Consider the following 13,631-nt stretch of genomic DNA (forward strand, 5'->3'; position numbering starts at 1 on the left):
TTTTTCACAAAAGATAAAATGGAGGCCATATTGTTTGCGATATCAACTTTTCTTATATAACTTTTAAAGACAATGGTCTAGTGGTCCTTTACACCGATTATCAACCAACTCTGTTCAGCGGTTTCGGAAGAAATGTTGTTTTAAGTGTATTTTTATTAACGGCAAAATCGTGAGAAACATCTGTGATGTTTATAGCGCCCCCAAGAAGTATTTCTGTATGAGACTTCTTCTGTCCATTCCTGACAGACACATTTACGAGTATATTTCATTTCATAGCTGTTTGATGTTCCATTTGGGATTAATGGACTTCTAAAGTCATGTTTGAGATAGCAACTTTTCTTATATATCTTTTAAAGATAATGGTTCAAAGGTCCTTCACACCAAACGGCATGCAAATCCGTTCAGCGGTCTCGGAAGAGATGTCGTTAACGAGTTTTTCACCAAATTCAAAATGGAGGAAAATCCAAGGGGCGAATTTGAAAGACCCCAGAGACTTATTTGGTCAGCATGAGAAGGGGCATGTATGGAACTTGGCTGCATGACTCTATGACATTTGGTTCATGAGATATGCATGCTCAAACCTTCAACATTTGACTAAGTGCTACAGCGCCACCATGGGGTGTATAGGTATAGTAATGACCGAGGCCCTTCTGGCCTCGCGTGGCAACAGGTATGAAAAGTTTCATGCAAATTGACCCACATATTGTCGAGTTACAGGCCTCTGAAAATGGGCCCGGAAAAAAGAATACTAATAATAATAAAACCAACAAAAAAAACATAGGGTTGCCGTACCTACGGTACTTGGTCCCCTAATAACAATAAAACGTCCAAACATAAGTGGGTTCCAGCAACTTCGTTGCCTGGCCCCCTAATTTATATGTTTATTATACCCAATAAAATAATAATTTATATGCACTGGGTATTGGTGCAATGCCCCAGCTAGGATGCTTTTGCCACATAACTGCAAAAGACATTTTGATCTTTTCAGTATGAAGCTAAAGCCAAAGCTGTCCTTGACTAAATTCTATGTTTCTACTTTACTCTTTGGGTAAATTTGTAATTTGTATGTAATGTATAAAATATAATGGACAAATATGAATAGTCTTTTCCCAAGGGTAAAATGACCCTTGGATTAGTTTAGATGGTTTTATCCAGTATGATCAGGTTTTCTCAATGTTAGTCGCGAATACATACATACTGATAGGTCAATAATGTTTGGCTTCATTCATATTAAAAGGCACAATTTATCAAAACCCAAAATGGTCAAAACACAACATTTGAATTTAGTAACTCACGCACAAACACAAAAAAACGCACTTAAACACACACTTCCCGAAGGCTCTTATCTAAGCCTCTGGAGTAACGTGTCTTTTTCAACAGAAAAACTAAATGAATGGCTCTTACCTTGGGAGAAAGCATGTTTAAATATGTTGTTTGTTGTTATGTGACTATCTCACACAGTTTTGCCTTAATGGGACCAAATTATTTTTTAATATGTAGATTGTATCCATTTCATTCTATGTGTAATAGGAGGATTATGTCAGCCATGCCATTCAATTGAATAATAAAAATGACATTTATTCATGTCATCATAGCAAAGCAGGGGGAATAGCAATATAAATGAAATTATATTTTCTTTTGACAATATATATTTTCTTTCGACTGATTCTGAATGTTCCTTCCTGTGCTCACTCCCCACCATTAGAGTTAAGTCCCTGCTTTTTGTTAAGTTTCTGATTTGTATTCTGCCATAACAGCCCACATTAAAATACAAGCAGCCTCTTATAAACAACATTTGCATGATGCATTCATTGATTAGGGCGTGCATCCGTTTTAATTGCCTTGTTTTGCCCCTTACAGGGTCTCTCGCTCTGCTCTCCCAAAATGCACCCGTTCTCTCATGTTTCCTGTGCATCCATTCGTGACTTCCGCGTGGGATTTGATGCATTCGACTAGGTAAGGAGTCATGAGCTGTTAAAGCTGCTTTTTGTAAATGCTGGATGAGAGCCAGCGTCAGGCCCAGTGAGGTGCTGGTGAATTGGTGTAGATGTGTGCGCTCAGATACTCTCTGTCCTGGTTTAGTCGTCCATTTGACCAGACCTGGCTGCTCGTAGGGTTCACCTCATTCTGATTTACGTCATTTCATACGCTAAACTTTTGGTTGTGCTTCGATTATTCTCATTCGCGCACATGTACGCATGCGCACACACCGACGCTCACACTTCACACATACGTAAACACGCGCGCACACTTCCGTTCTTCCCAGTGACACCATCTGCATGTGTAAAGTGGGAGTGTCAGTTTGAAGTGATTTGTGTCTATGTGAAGTCTGATCCTGTGTGTGTGTGTGTGTGTGTGTGTGTGTGTGTGTGTGTGTGTGTGTGTGTGTGTGTGTGTGTGTGTGTGTGTGTGTGTGTCGGTCTGTGCGCGCGCGCATTTATTTGTGTGTAAAGGCCGCGGGTCGTTCATCCTCTGCCATCCTAATTCAATACCGAGCAGGTTGCTGACAGCGGTGGTGAATGGCTATTCTCTCGATGTGAACCCGTACTAAATGTGTTATGGGGACCAAGGCAGGGGCTATAGCAAAGGCCACTCTCCTACTGAGTAAAGAACAGGAGGAGCAGTCCTGTTAGCGCTAAATAAACTGAATTAAAGATGTCCTTTCTGGCACATACAATGTCAACAGGAAGAGTCAGCAGCAGAAGACATCTCATTTGTTGTCGGTATTTACCATGAAGCCCTCAGTTCAAATCTATTTGTATTATTCTCAGCCAACCAGCCATCATGCAATGCCCTTAAACTTGGAGCAATTGTAATTATTTAGCTCAAGGAAATGCATAGGACAGACTGACAGCATACAGGGGTCCTAATAATTACAGGCTAAAGACTGGGATCCGTTCAACCTTGCAATGATGAATGATGCAATGCTGAAACTCCCCTACACCTGTTTACACATGGACAGGGACTGCACAGAGATACTGTATATATTAAGGTGAATAGAAACATGTATGTGATGCTGGGTTCATGTTCTCTGGTGTCCGAGTCCTTATTAGATATACGTACCCATAAAAGCACACAGACAAGGCTATATACGTCAATAGTCCACAGCCACTCTGAGTGTAGGAAGAATATTTATCAACAGGACAGCTTATTGCTATAGCAAGGTAGATAGATATTTTTAATTGGCCTCATTTTCCTTCGACTGACCGCAGTAACAGAGATTGATGAACACTGTGTGACATTTTCAAAGCGTTGTCGATTTATTTTATTTACAGTAATCCTCAGGTCTGATCGGGTCCGGACACGGTTAGGATAAGTGGGAACGGAGATTCAAGTGTTGAAGTACACTCACCTAAAGGATTATTAGGAACACCATACTAATATTGTGTTTGACCCCCTTTCGCCTACAGAACTGCCTTAATTCTACGTGGCATTGATTCAACAAGGTGCTGAAAGCATTCTTTAGAAATGTTGGCCCATATTGATAGGATAGCATCTTGCAGTTGATGGAGATTTGTGGGATGCACATCCAGGGCACGAAGCTCCCATTCCATCATATCCCAAAGATGCTCTATTGGGTTGAGATCTGGTGACTGTGGGGGCCATTTCAGTACAGTGAACTCATTGTCATGTTCAAGAAACCAATTTGAAATGATTCAAGCTTTATGACATGGTGCATTATCCTGCTGGAAGTAGCCATCAGAGGATGGGTACATGGTGGTCATAAAGGGATGGACATGGTCAGAAGCAATGCTCAGGTAGGCCGTGGCATTTAAACGATGCCCAATTGGCACTAAGGGGCCTAAAGTGTGCCAAGAAAACATCCCCCACACCATTACACCACCACCACCAGCCTGCACAGTGGTAAGAAGGCATGATGGATCCATGTTCTCATTCTGTTTACGCCAAATTCTGACTCTACCATCTGAATGTCTCAACAGAAATCAAGACTCATCAGACCAGGCAACATTCTTCCAGTCTTCAACTGTCCAATTTTGTTGAGCTCGTGCAAATTGTAGCCTCTTTTTCCTATTTGTAGTGGAGATGAGTGGTACACGGTGGGGTCTTCTGCTGTTGTAGCCCATCCGCCTCAAGGTTGTGCGTGTTGTGGCTTCACAAATGCTTTGCTGCATACCTTGGTTGTAACAAGTGGTTATTTCAGTCAAAGTTTTTCTTCTATCAGCTTGAATCAGTCTGCCCATTCTCCTCTGACCTCGAGCATCAACAAGGCATTTTCGCCCACAGGACTGCCGCATACTGGATGTTTTACCCTTTTCACACCATTCTTTGTAAACCCTAGAAATGGTTGTGCATGAAAATCCCAGTAACTGAGCAGATTGTGAAATACTCAGACCGGCCCGTCTGGCACCAACAACCATGCCACGCTCAAAATTGCTTAAATCACCTTTCTTTCCCATTCTGACATTCAGTTTGGAGTTCAGGAGATAGTCTTGACCAGGACCACACCCCTAAATGCATTGAATTAGTGATTACTTGATTAGATAATTGCATTAATGAGAAATTGAACAGGTGTTCCTAATAATCCTTTAGGTGAGTGTAGGTAAATGTGAGGTAATTGATGGTTGACCTAGAACGAAACGGGGTTGATAAGAAAATAATATAATTTTTTCTCCATTCAGTCCCTGTGCATTATTGAGCTGTGTGTCCAAAGACTTTCCTTTCAATGCCACCACATTAGCCTTTCCAGCAGCGGGGCCAACAACAGTAATTTGGCTCTGTTGTACGGTTGGGTAACACAATGCGGTTTTGTGCAGTTGTGTTAATTAACAACATCAAATGTTGGCCAAATTTTCTATGTAAAACTGCTGCAGGAACTAATGGACAAAAGCTATGGGGGAATTGCCTAGGTCCAGACCTGCTCTTCAGCTAAACAGCCCTTATGGTCTGAGGCCATGTAGGTCAACTATATTGTTCTCATGTCACATTCAATTTACATTCATGTTGCTTTTTCTTCTTTTCTTCATGTGATCCTTCAGATGCGAAGTGAAAAGGAACAAAGCAACAAAAGAATGTGTTATTTTAACTTTCTTATGTGAATTGAATAGAGTGGCTCTTCTGGTCAATGCTCTGAATTATTCCAACAATGCTTTTGCCAAATACAATAATTGCAAAGAGGGTCATTCCAAACACACTATGTCCCAGAAGAATAAACATATTGCTTCAGTTTAAACAAACCAATCGATGTATTGTGGATTACACAGCAATACCAGGGTATTGCTGGAAAAATCTGGTAACTTTCCCCAAATTCTCTGATTTTTAATTTCCTGCTTATTTACTCCTGATTCTAGTAGGAATTATGCAACTATGTATATATATACAGTGTAGATGATGTTCTTTGTCAAATAACAAATAAAATAACATACTCAAAGCAAATATCACATGGAGCCGAAATCTCTAGATTAGAACACAATAACAGATGCCTCGGAAGTCCTTCCCCTTTAACTTTCATCCCATTTGATCTACGGTTTGTTTACCTCAGATCCATCCCAGACGGTTTTTATGCACGGTGCAGAGAGAAGAGCCAGGGAAGCCATAACTTCTGAGACCTATAAATGAGGATGGGACCAGGGAGTATAAATATGGGACCCAGCCACGCTCAGTACAGACAGGGCAATCCCATTTATCCTCCTGCAGCACAATTTATATCAACGGAACCTTCTGGAGGTGAGAAATGGCTTGCGGCCAAAAAAATGAGCTGCTGCCCTCGGCTGCTGAGCACTTAGTGTATTACGGGAACTTGTTACAAGCCACAGCTGTCCAGACCGCTGTATGCATGCAAAATGCAGCAGGGCAGATTTCACACACACCCAACCGAAGGCCTAAATTGTTAAACGAATGAGAGAACGTAAATGCGTGCATGTGGTGACATATGATAATTCAATTTCATGTGGATATTTGGAAGAGGGAGAATGAGAGGGCTGCAGTATGATTTGCTGTTCTTTCGTTAATGTCGACTGTTGTGCCTGCTGTGTTTTGTACGGTACAGAGGGTAAAGCAGCATGTAGGCTTAATTGAGGCATACGCCATACTGCTGTGCTTATGTGGACGGTTGGGAACTATGAGCTCTTCAAGGAGGCCTGTGTGCAAACAACTGACACATTTGTTTCCCCTCACGCGTGGAGGCAGGGCATGAACACATGGGTCTGCATGACCAGGGGCCACCTACTTGGTGGTTCTAGTGGTCAGAGGTGATGTTTCGTCGACAGCTAAAATTCAGGGACCACAAACGTCCTGTGTAAACCGCTTTGGGCTTGAGGCAAAAAGGTTCTATCTGCCGCTCCATCCCATAATGCTGGGAGATAGTATATCAGTGTATTGGTAGGTGATGTACACAGGCATTAAAAGGGAAGACATTTCAAAAAAAGACACCAAACCATTTAAACATATGATCCAAATTCTTATGTCATATATTATAGGTTGGTGTCAATTTGGTGTCAATTTTTTAAATACATTTGATTTTTGTACTTGAATATACTGTACATTCCAGGGTTTTTGGCCACTGGTTGTCGAAATAGTGCTCTCGAGCAAAAACAGGTCCCCAAAAATGTAATATATCACGTGTTGATATGTGGCCCATGTTATCCTAACTTTCAATCTTGGAATTTTACAGCTAAGTGAGGTGTTTTAGTGATTCTGTTTAGATTATTTTGAGTCCATTGAACCTTATTCTGTGCTGATAGAACTGAATTGCAGAATCCATAGTGATATTTCAGAACTTTACAAATCTGAGATTGCAGCCTCTTTAAAACAGATTTACAAATGACTCAGGATATTCAGACTTCTACTGTGTAGAATCCTGCCTCTAACATTTACAAGACTGATTTTTAACAATAACACGACTCCTCCTTACGGAAAACAAGACCGGAATTGTATTAGTTAGTCCAGGATGGTTTAAGGTGGGGGATAGATAGTACTGTGAGTGTCTAAAGCACGTAAAAGGAGACTACAGTTCAATGCAAACTGATGAACAGACCAGAGACTAATTTGTAATGGGGAATATCTCAGGCAATCTGAACAATTATGTAGATGTTTTTTTTTTACACATTACCTAACTTAACTTAAAATTAAGTGCTGATGTATTTTGATCATTTTTGCTTGTATTTATGTATTTAGTAGAATAAAAAAAATCTTATTTGACCCATTTCAATGAGAACCTTATTGGTTAGAATTCTCCACAAAATAAAAGTTCTAACGTCCAGAAATATTTGATGCTCAATATCTCAGATCTATGCTTTGTGCAAATAACGTAATTAATATCTCCATTAGCCTACATTACGTATTAATTCATTGGTAGGTATTTAAAAGCACTTGAAATTGCTGTTATTACTCAAACTCTCAGCATAAAACTGCCTCAAAAACTCGGGAGAGGTTTAAAAATACTATTCTTGTGTTACAAAACACTTGTTGTGCAATATATAAGAAGATATTCTTCAAGAATCAATGGTTATATAGGCAAAAGTACAATGCTATTGTTCAGTTAAATCGCTCTTTAATTAGGCCTATCATTGTAGCTTTTAATTGCAAATAGTCTCATCAGACGGACGCAAATCGAGGCGTTGCAAGAAAATGTTCTTTCCATTCTTCAGCAGCAGCTGGAATTTAAGGAGTTCGGTCATACAATCACAGTGTGAATCTCGCCTTCGATTTCGAGGAGTATTATGGTGAATATTTGCCAGACGGGGGCGCCTATACACTCAGTCTGTTGAGAGACTGTTATGAGTCCCGAGCAGTAAAAGGGGCACTCAATGTACCTCTTCGAATCCTTCTGTCGCACTTAATCCAAGACGAAATCATCTAAAAATAGATTTAGTTTGCTCAAATAGAGACATGAATCAAAATAATCTCTCTTATTTGAGGTAACTGTTAATTTAAGCATTGAGATTTTCTTGGATTTTGAATAATTTACATCGTACGTAGGCCACTTCGTGGAGTTAAAAGGCGGACCACTAGTGTCTGTCCTGTTTCTGTCAATGGACAAGTCCTAGGAGTCGACACTACTCGCGCATTTCTCCAGCTGACAACTTTGTGTTAGGTGAGTGTATTAATAGAGTAAAACTATGCATGCAACTGTGTGCCTATTCTTAAAATATAATTAATCTGTGATGTTTAATCAATGCTTGTAGCGGGGTTGCATCTCGCAGACCGGGACTGGCAAAAACTTTTGATTAGTTGCTATTTACCCAATCCCCAACCACCGTTGTTGCTATATTTTTTTTGATGTGCAATTATATTCCGTTTGTTTTATTGATTAAGGGACTTTATTTATTTTTGCTTAATACATTTAAAAGTGAGTTTATTATTTTATATAATCTGGATCGGAAGAGATAATGTGGCGCGTGGGTTGCGAGTTTGAATTAGCTTTGTTTCTTTGGTCGTTTTTTGTTTTTTTTGCGTGGCAGATGTGTACAGATGGAAGTTCTAGATGCGTTTTCGGTTTCTATAACACATTCAGTAGTTTTAAGGAGGACGTCACGCACCTGGAATTGCCCAAGTCAATACTAAAAAACATCCCTAAAACCATTCGCGAATACTGCATGACAACGTTTGTTCTCTAATGATCTCAGAGGACTCCCTGAGGGAACAAAAATATCTGTAGATATATTACCTCTCCAGTACAAGGTGCTATTCTTTTCTGATTTAACATTGAATGTCTGATGTTTCCAGGGTACAAATGTAACGTATTTTATATGGTTTGTCTGTGTTAAAGGGTTTACGTGTTGAAAATGGTTTACCTATTTAACGAGGTCTTCAACTCTCTCCTAAGGGACCACCAGTCATTCCATGTATTTATTTTATTCCAGAGCTAGCACACATGATTAGACTTGTCAGCTAATGATCGAGCCCTTGATCTGTGAATCAGGTGTGCCTCTTCAGAGCTACAACACAATTGTGTTGGTCCCTGGAGAGGGAATTAAAGACCTAGGTGTTTACATATAATACCGTGTTGGTTAAGTTTTCAAATCTAGTGCATTTTTCACATAGATTCGACAACCCAATATGTTGAATAGTCAATGAAACAGCATTGATTCAAACAGTTTGTCTCCTATCTTTTTTTTATGAGGGACATTGTGTGACCCGGCAGGACCTGCAGAGTGATTATGAGCAAGTGTTTACTTACCTCAATTATTCTATTTATTCTCCATCTTCTCACAGAACACTTCTTTTCACTACAGCATAACCTTTAGCCCCATTGTCCTATAGTACAACCTACTAGGCTGTACTCTTCCTTTGTTAGAAGAACAATGATATTATTTACTAAATGTCATAATTGGGGAGTGTGGCTATTTTAAAAGTGAAATAGTCATTAAAATCAATGTCATTAGAAGCCCATGTTGAAACCATCTAAACAAGAGAACATCATGCCTGTATGGGAACGACCCATGATCAGTTGAGCTGCATCAGGGAAGAAAAGGGGAAGGGGGGGGGGGGGTTATCTCTTGCTGAATCTGTCCAGAATAAGCCCAATGCATTTTAGTTGGCTTAAGGGGTCCAAAGCTTGTCGGGATGACTTTCATGGTTAGGCCGGAGACATGATAATCTCATTATTTTACAGGTCTTTGACTGCACCATCGGGGTGCAGCAGAGAGGAGAAAAGGACAAATTTGTGCTTTACTTTGAGAACCGTACAGCTTCCGACCCACAATATAATTGGTTTAAAATGCAAACCGACCCACGTGTTCAAGAAATAGATTAACCACTGGGAATTCAACCTGTTTAACATCTACCTCAGGACAATTGTTTATTGTTTTGATTGTCTTTTCCTCAGTGGTTGTTCGGTTAGTAGTGTTGTAGTTAGCATAGCGTTTAGCATTGGGAAAAGTGAAAGATGACTACTTTGGATCATAGAGCTAACAAGGTAAAAAGATCCAACCTTGGGATATGTAAATTGTCCAGATTAATTGTTAGTAATGGATAATGTGCATCTATACACGTTTGTGTGTGTAATTATGACAAAAGAAGTACTTGCCTGAGTGTAGTGATGGTTTTGTTAGTATGGTTGTATTATCATATTCTCAACAATGCTGAAAAAGACTTGTGTTGACTGTTAACTCCCATTACAGGAAAATCTAGACATTACACAAAGGGAGCCAATAAATTGCTGTATCGTTTTGCAAAATGGCAGTCTCCTTGATTGCTCCTATGCAGAAGTGTGTCCGTGTCCTGGACGTTTGTAATGCGATGTATGATTTCTTAGAATTTCTTGGCGAAGCTGTGTGGGCAGTATTGTCCCTTAATTCTTGATCTACAGTATAGTCTGGGCAATTCATGAAGTAGCTTATTTTGCATTAATAACTTAAAATATTATTGAATCAAAAAATAAACTAAACAACATAGTAGCCTTATCACATAAGCATGTGGGAAGCTTAAAATACTAACAATAATGGCTAGGTTTCTATTAACAACAAAAAGATGTCTTTGAAGATAAATACATTTTGTGTTTGAGATGTGCTGTTCGTAGTTAGAGCTAACCAAAACCAATACAGATATTAATGCTTTAAACAAAATTGTTAAGTTAATCCTTTTGTTTGTAGGCTTCGTTTTGTAGCAATGATTTCAACTTTGGCAAAATGCGTCAGTAAAAAAAGGATTGCTCCTTGTGAAACCTTTGATGTTAATACATGCAGCATTTCAATTTCTAACCGTGTTAATCAGGAAATGGCAAGTTCACTTTCTCATCACTGCCTAAAAATGCATCTCAAGTGCAAGTGTGCTGTTCACATCAGCATGTAGGATGTCTAGTTTAGCCTACTACTGTGGATTTAATGAAAACAGATGCTTAATTTTGAGAGCCAACATGAGATGCAGTATATATTCAAAAGTAGAATTAATGATAACATTGCCAAAGTTACAGATTTATACTAGTCCCAGTCCCACTGCAATGTAACTTTAGACTGCCTTTTTTCATTTCCAAGTGCTAACCAGTGACATTTGTGTGGACAGCTCTATCCGGGGAAAAGGACGGCAAATATGTGAACTGTCGTTAGAAAATGGTTTGTGTGTCTGTTCACCTCAAACAAAGAACATGACCCAAGTCAATAATTCTCATGGGTTAGTAAAAAAAGGCTTGAGGTATAACCTTGAACCTTCACAAGAATGGACTGAGGGGTAGTGGCATATAGACTGGTGCATTCTACCAGCATGCAATATGCCTCCACACGTGAGCGTACTGGGGGGCGTTCTTTAGTTGAGACGGCTTTCGTGACTCTGTTCACCCAAACAGCTAATTGTTTTCTCAATAAGGTTTACCTGAATCCTGAAGAAAATGTAAATCGCTTCATGTAATGTCCCAACTTTGACCATTATGTCAGATTGTGAAATGCTTGTTTAAATAGGCTGCAGTTTTACCATGTCTAATAATTACAAAGGGTCATTGAGGTCACCTCTATGAGGTGAGGGAAGAAAATGTCATTTATCTTCCTGAAATTATTTGGCTTTTGTAGCCAAATGTTGTTTTGCCTTATGTAGTCTATGAAAAGACGCCTGGACAGTGGATGCTGGGGCTAGTTAAGTTGAGGCATGTCCCTCAGTTAGGGCCCACAACCCTCTTGGCTTATCATCCGGTACATGGCTATATAAACTCAAACGTCATGTAAATCATTACTTTTCTTCCTCTCCATATCAACAGCTCCAGATAAAATTACAGTGAAGAGGAGAACCTCTGTTTTCACTCAGCCAAATGCATGGCTTAGACCTGTGCCTTCAACAGCAAGAACTTGCCAACTTACCAGACAGGGAAAGTTTATATTCCAAGGACTCAAATAGGAAACATAGCTTTTAGGCAAAGCCTACCTACCCGAGGACATCATTTGGGGTGAAGAGCTATATTACACTGCCTCAGTGGAGATGAAATGATGACTGATACTAGTCCACTTAACCAGATAACCTTCTTCAAGGAAAGAAGGAGATGACAACCTTATACAAGCCAAGAGCCAAAAGTTAACTAAACCCCCAAAACAGACCACCAGAGGAGGAAAGCAACAGAGAAATGACAAGTAAACACACAGAGTTATCTCTCCTATCAGTAAGCAACGAGTACCAGGGCTCAACTCTGATCCAGAAGACACGTTTCTTTCCACGCAGCCAAGCCAAGGATCAAATACTTCACCCACAGACTGAGTACAAGTCTCCTAGTATTTTGATGTATCCAGGTTTGTCTTTTATAATTTCCTGTTGTAAATATTGATTCATTGTTAAATGTTGATTGTGTGCAGAAATCTTGTGTCTTATTGTTCTGCCCAAGAGCCCCAATCGATTCTCAAAAGTATTTCCTTGAGATGAATCAATAATCGCCATTGTTCTAATTTCTGTCTTATATGAATTACTAAATCTATTCAGAATTCAGATTTTACTAACAGGGCAAAAGACCTGTGCCCTGTTAGTAAGTTCAGTAGTAATTGTACACACTACTTAATAGGGTTTCACGGGACCTTTGACCAAATATGATGGTGCGGTACAGATCAAGGTATAGATACTAAATAGGTGAACTGTTGGAATCATGGAAATAGAAGACTTCTACTGACTGTGAGAGTCGGATCGTATGACCCAGCAGCAGCACCCGACTGGCGCGAGAGTATGGGGAGCACCTGGGGGATCTGCTCTCATCTGCTCTCTCCCTGTCCTTCATAAAACAGGTGCAGGCGAACAGCGAAGGGAGAGAGAACTCACACAGAATGGAAACTAAAACGCTGCACAAGGCAGCAGCTACTAGCAATGATTTCCATGGCGCCGAACAATCCTGTTTTTGCTTAATGTTGGGTTAGAATAACATTCCCTGTTTGTGCATTAGTAAAGCCCCCTGGTATTACTTTACTCACTTCAGTTTATAATGCAAGTGCCCTCCTGTCTGTTACAATAGAAAACAGCATTAGAAGTGCTTTGTTTAGCTATTTTTCCCCGCTTGGACATAAGATCCGCTTGGACATGCTTTTTTCGGTTCATTGGATTAATGTACGTTTTTGCTTTTGCCTGGTGTTTATTTGAAAAGAACATTCAACAGTCAAAAGAAAAAAATAAACTGTCAATATAAACAACACCTGAGGACCCTTTCTGCCTGTAACTTGTTTTATTCCACCGTCCCCCAACATTTTACAGTTCCGGCAAGCCGGTCCAGTTACTTGACAAGCAGAGTGGAAAGCGGCATCATTCTTGTTTGAAATAATTGCTTTACTTTATTTGACCTAACAGAACCACCCGTAGGATAATAGGGAATTTAACAGCGAGGAAGTGGAAGGGGACAGAGCTTGGTGTGGAAGCAGGAAGCAGCAGCAAGTAAATAGAATAAACTACATAAACAGACTTTACTCCTGGCTGAAAAGGGTTTCAAAATATTCCATGCACTTAGGAAATGAATATTGCACATGTCAATAGAGAATTTGATTTGCATCTTTATATTTTAAAGTAAATAAAGAGGAAAGATGAGGAGAGTGTTGAATTAGCAGTTGGCCAGATTCCAGCTCGTGCTGCTGCAGTGTATGTGATTCAATGTCAGTTAGACCAACCATTTGCACCCTTTTTCCGTTTTGGGCCTATACCACACGTGTGTTTTCCTCATGTTTTGCCTCAACCCTGTGTGTGACTGGGGGTAGTCCTGCATGTGTGTAATTCACGTG

The 13,631-nt window shown here is 39.9% G+C and overlaps 1 protein-coding gene across 5 annotated transcripts in view; it reads left to right on the plus strand.

Moving 5' to 3' along the window:
* Positions 1 to 1,861: 1,861 nt before the first annotated feature.
* The window catches only part of ghra (growth hormone receptor a), a 62,708-nt gene continuing 50,938 nt past the window's right edge, over positions 1,862 to 13,631 (plus strand). The window contains exons 1-2 of one of the 5 annotated variants that reach the window (XM_034296555.1): positions 1,862 to 1,956; positions 11,648 to 12,170. The gene's annotated coding sequence lies outside the window, so the exon portion shown is untranslated. Of the gene's footprint in view, positions 1,957 to 5,614; positions 5,686 to 7,715; positions 8,054 to 11,647; positions 12,171 to 13,631 lie in introns of those variants that run through there. The other 4 variants (XM_010892456.4, XM_010892455.4, XM_034296556.1 and 1 more) reach the window with 4 other exon arrangements.

The sequence above is a fragment of the Esox lucius genome, chromosome 13 (assembly GCF_011004845.1).
Source record: "Esox lucius isolate fEsoLuc1 chromosome 13, fEsoLuc1.pri, whole genome shotgun sequence".
Taxonomy (NCBI): domain Eukaryota; kingdom Metazoa; phylum Chordata; class Actinopteri; order Esociformes; family Esocidae; genus Esox; species Esox lucius.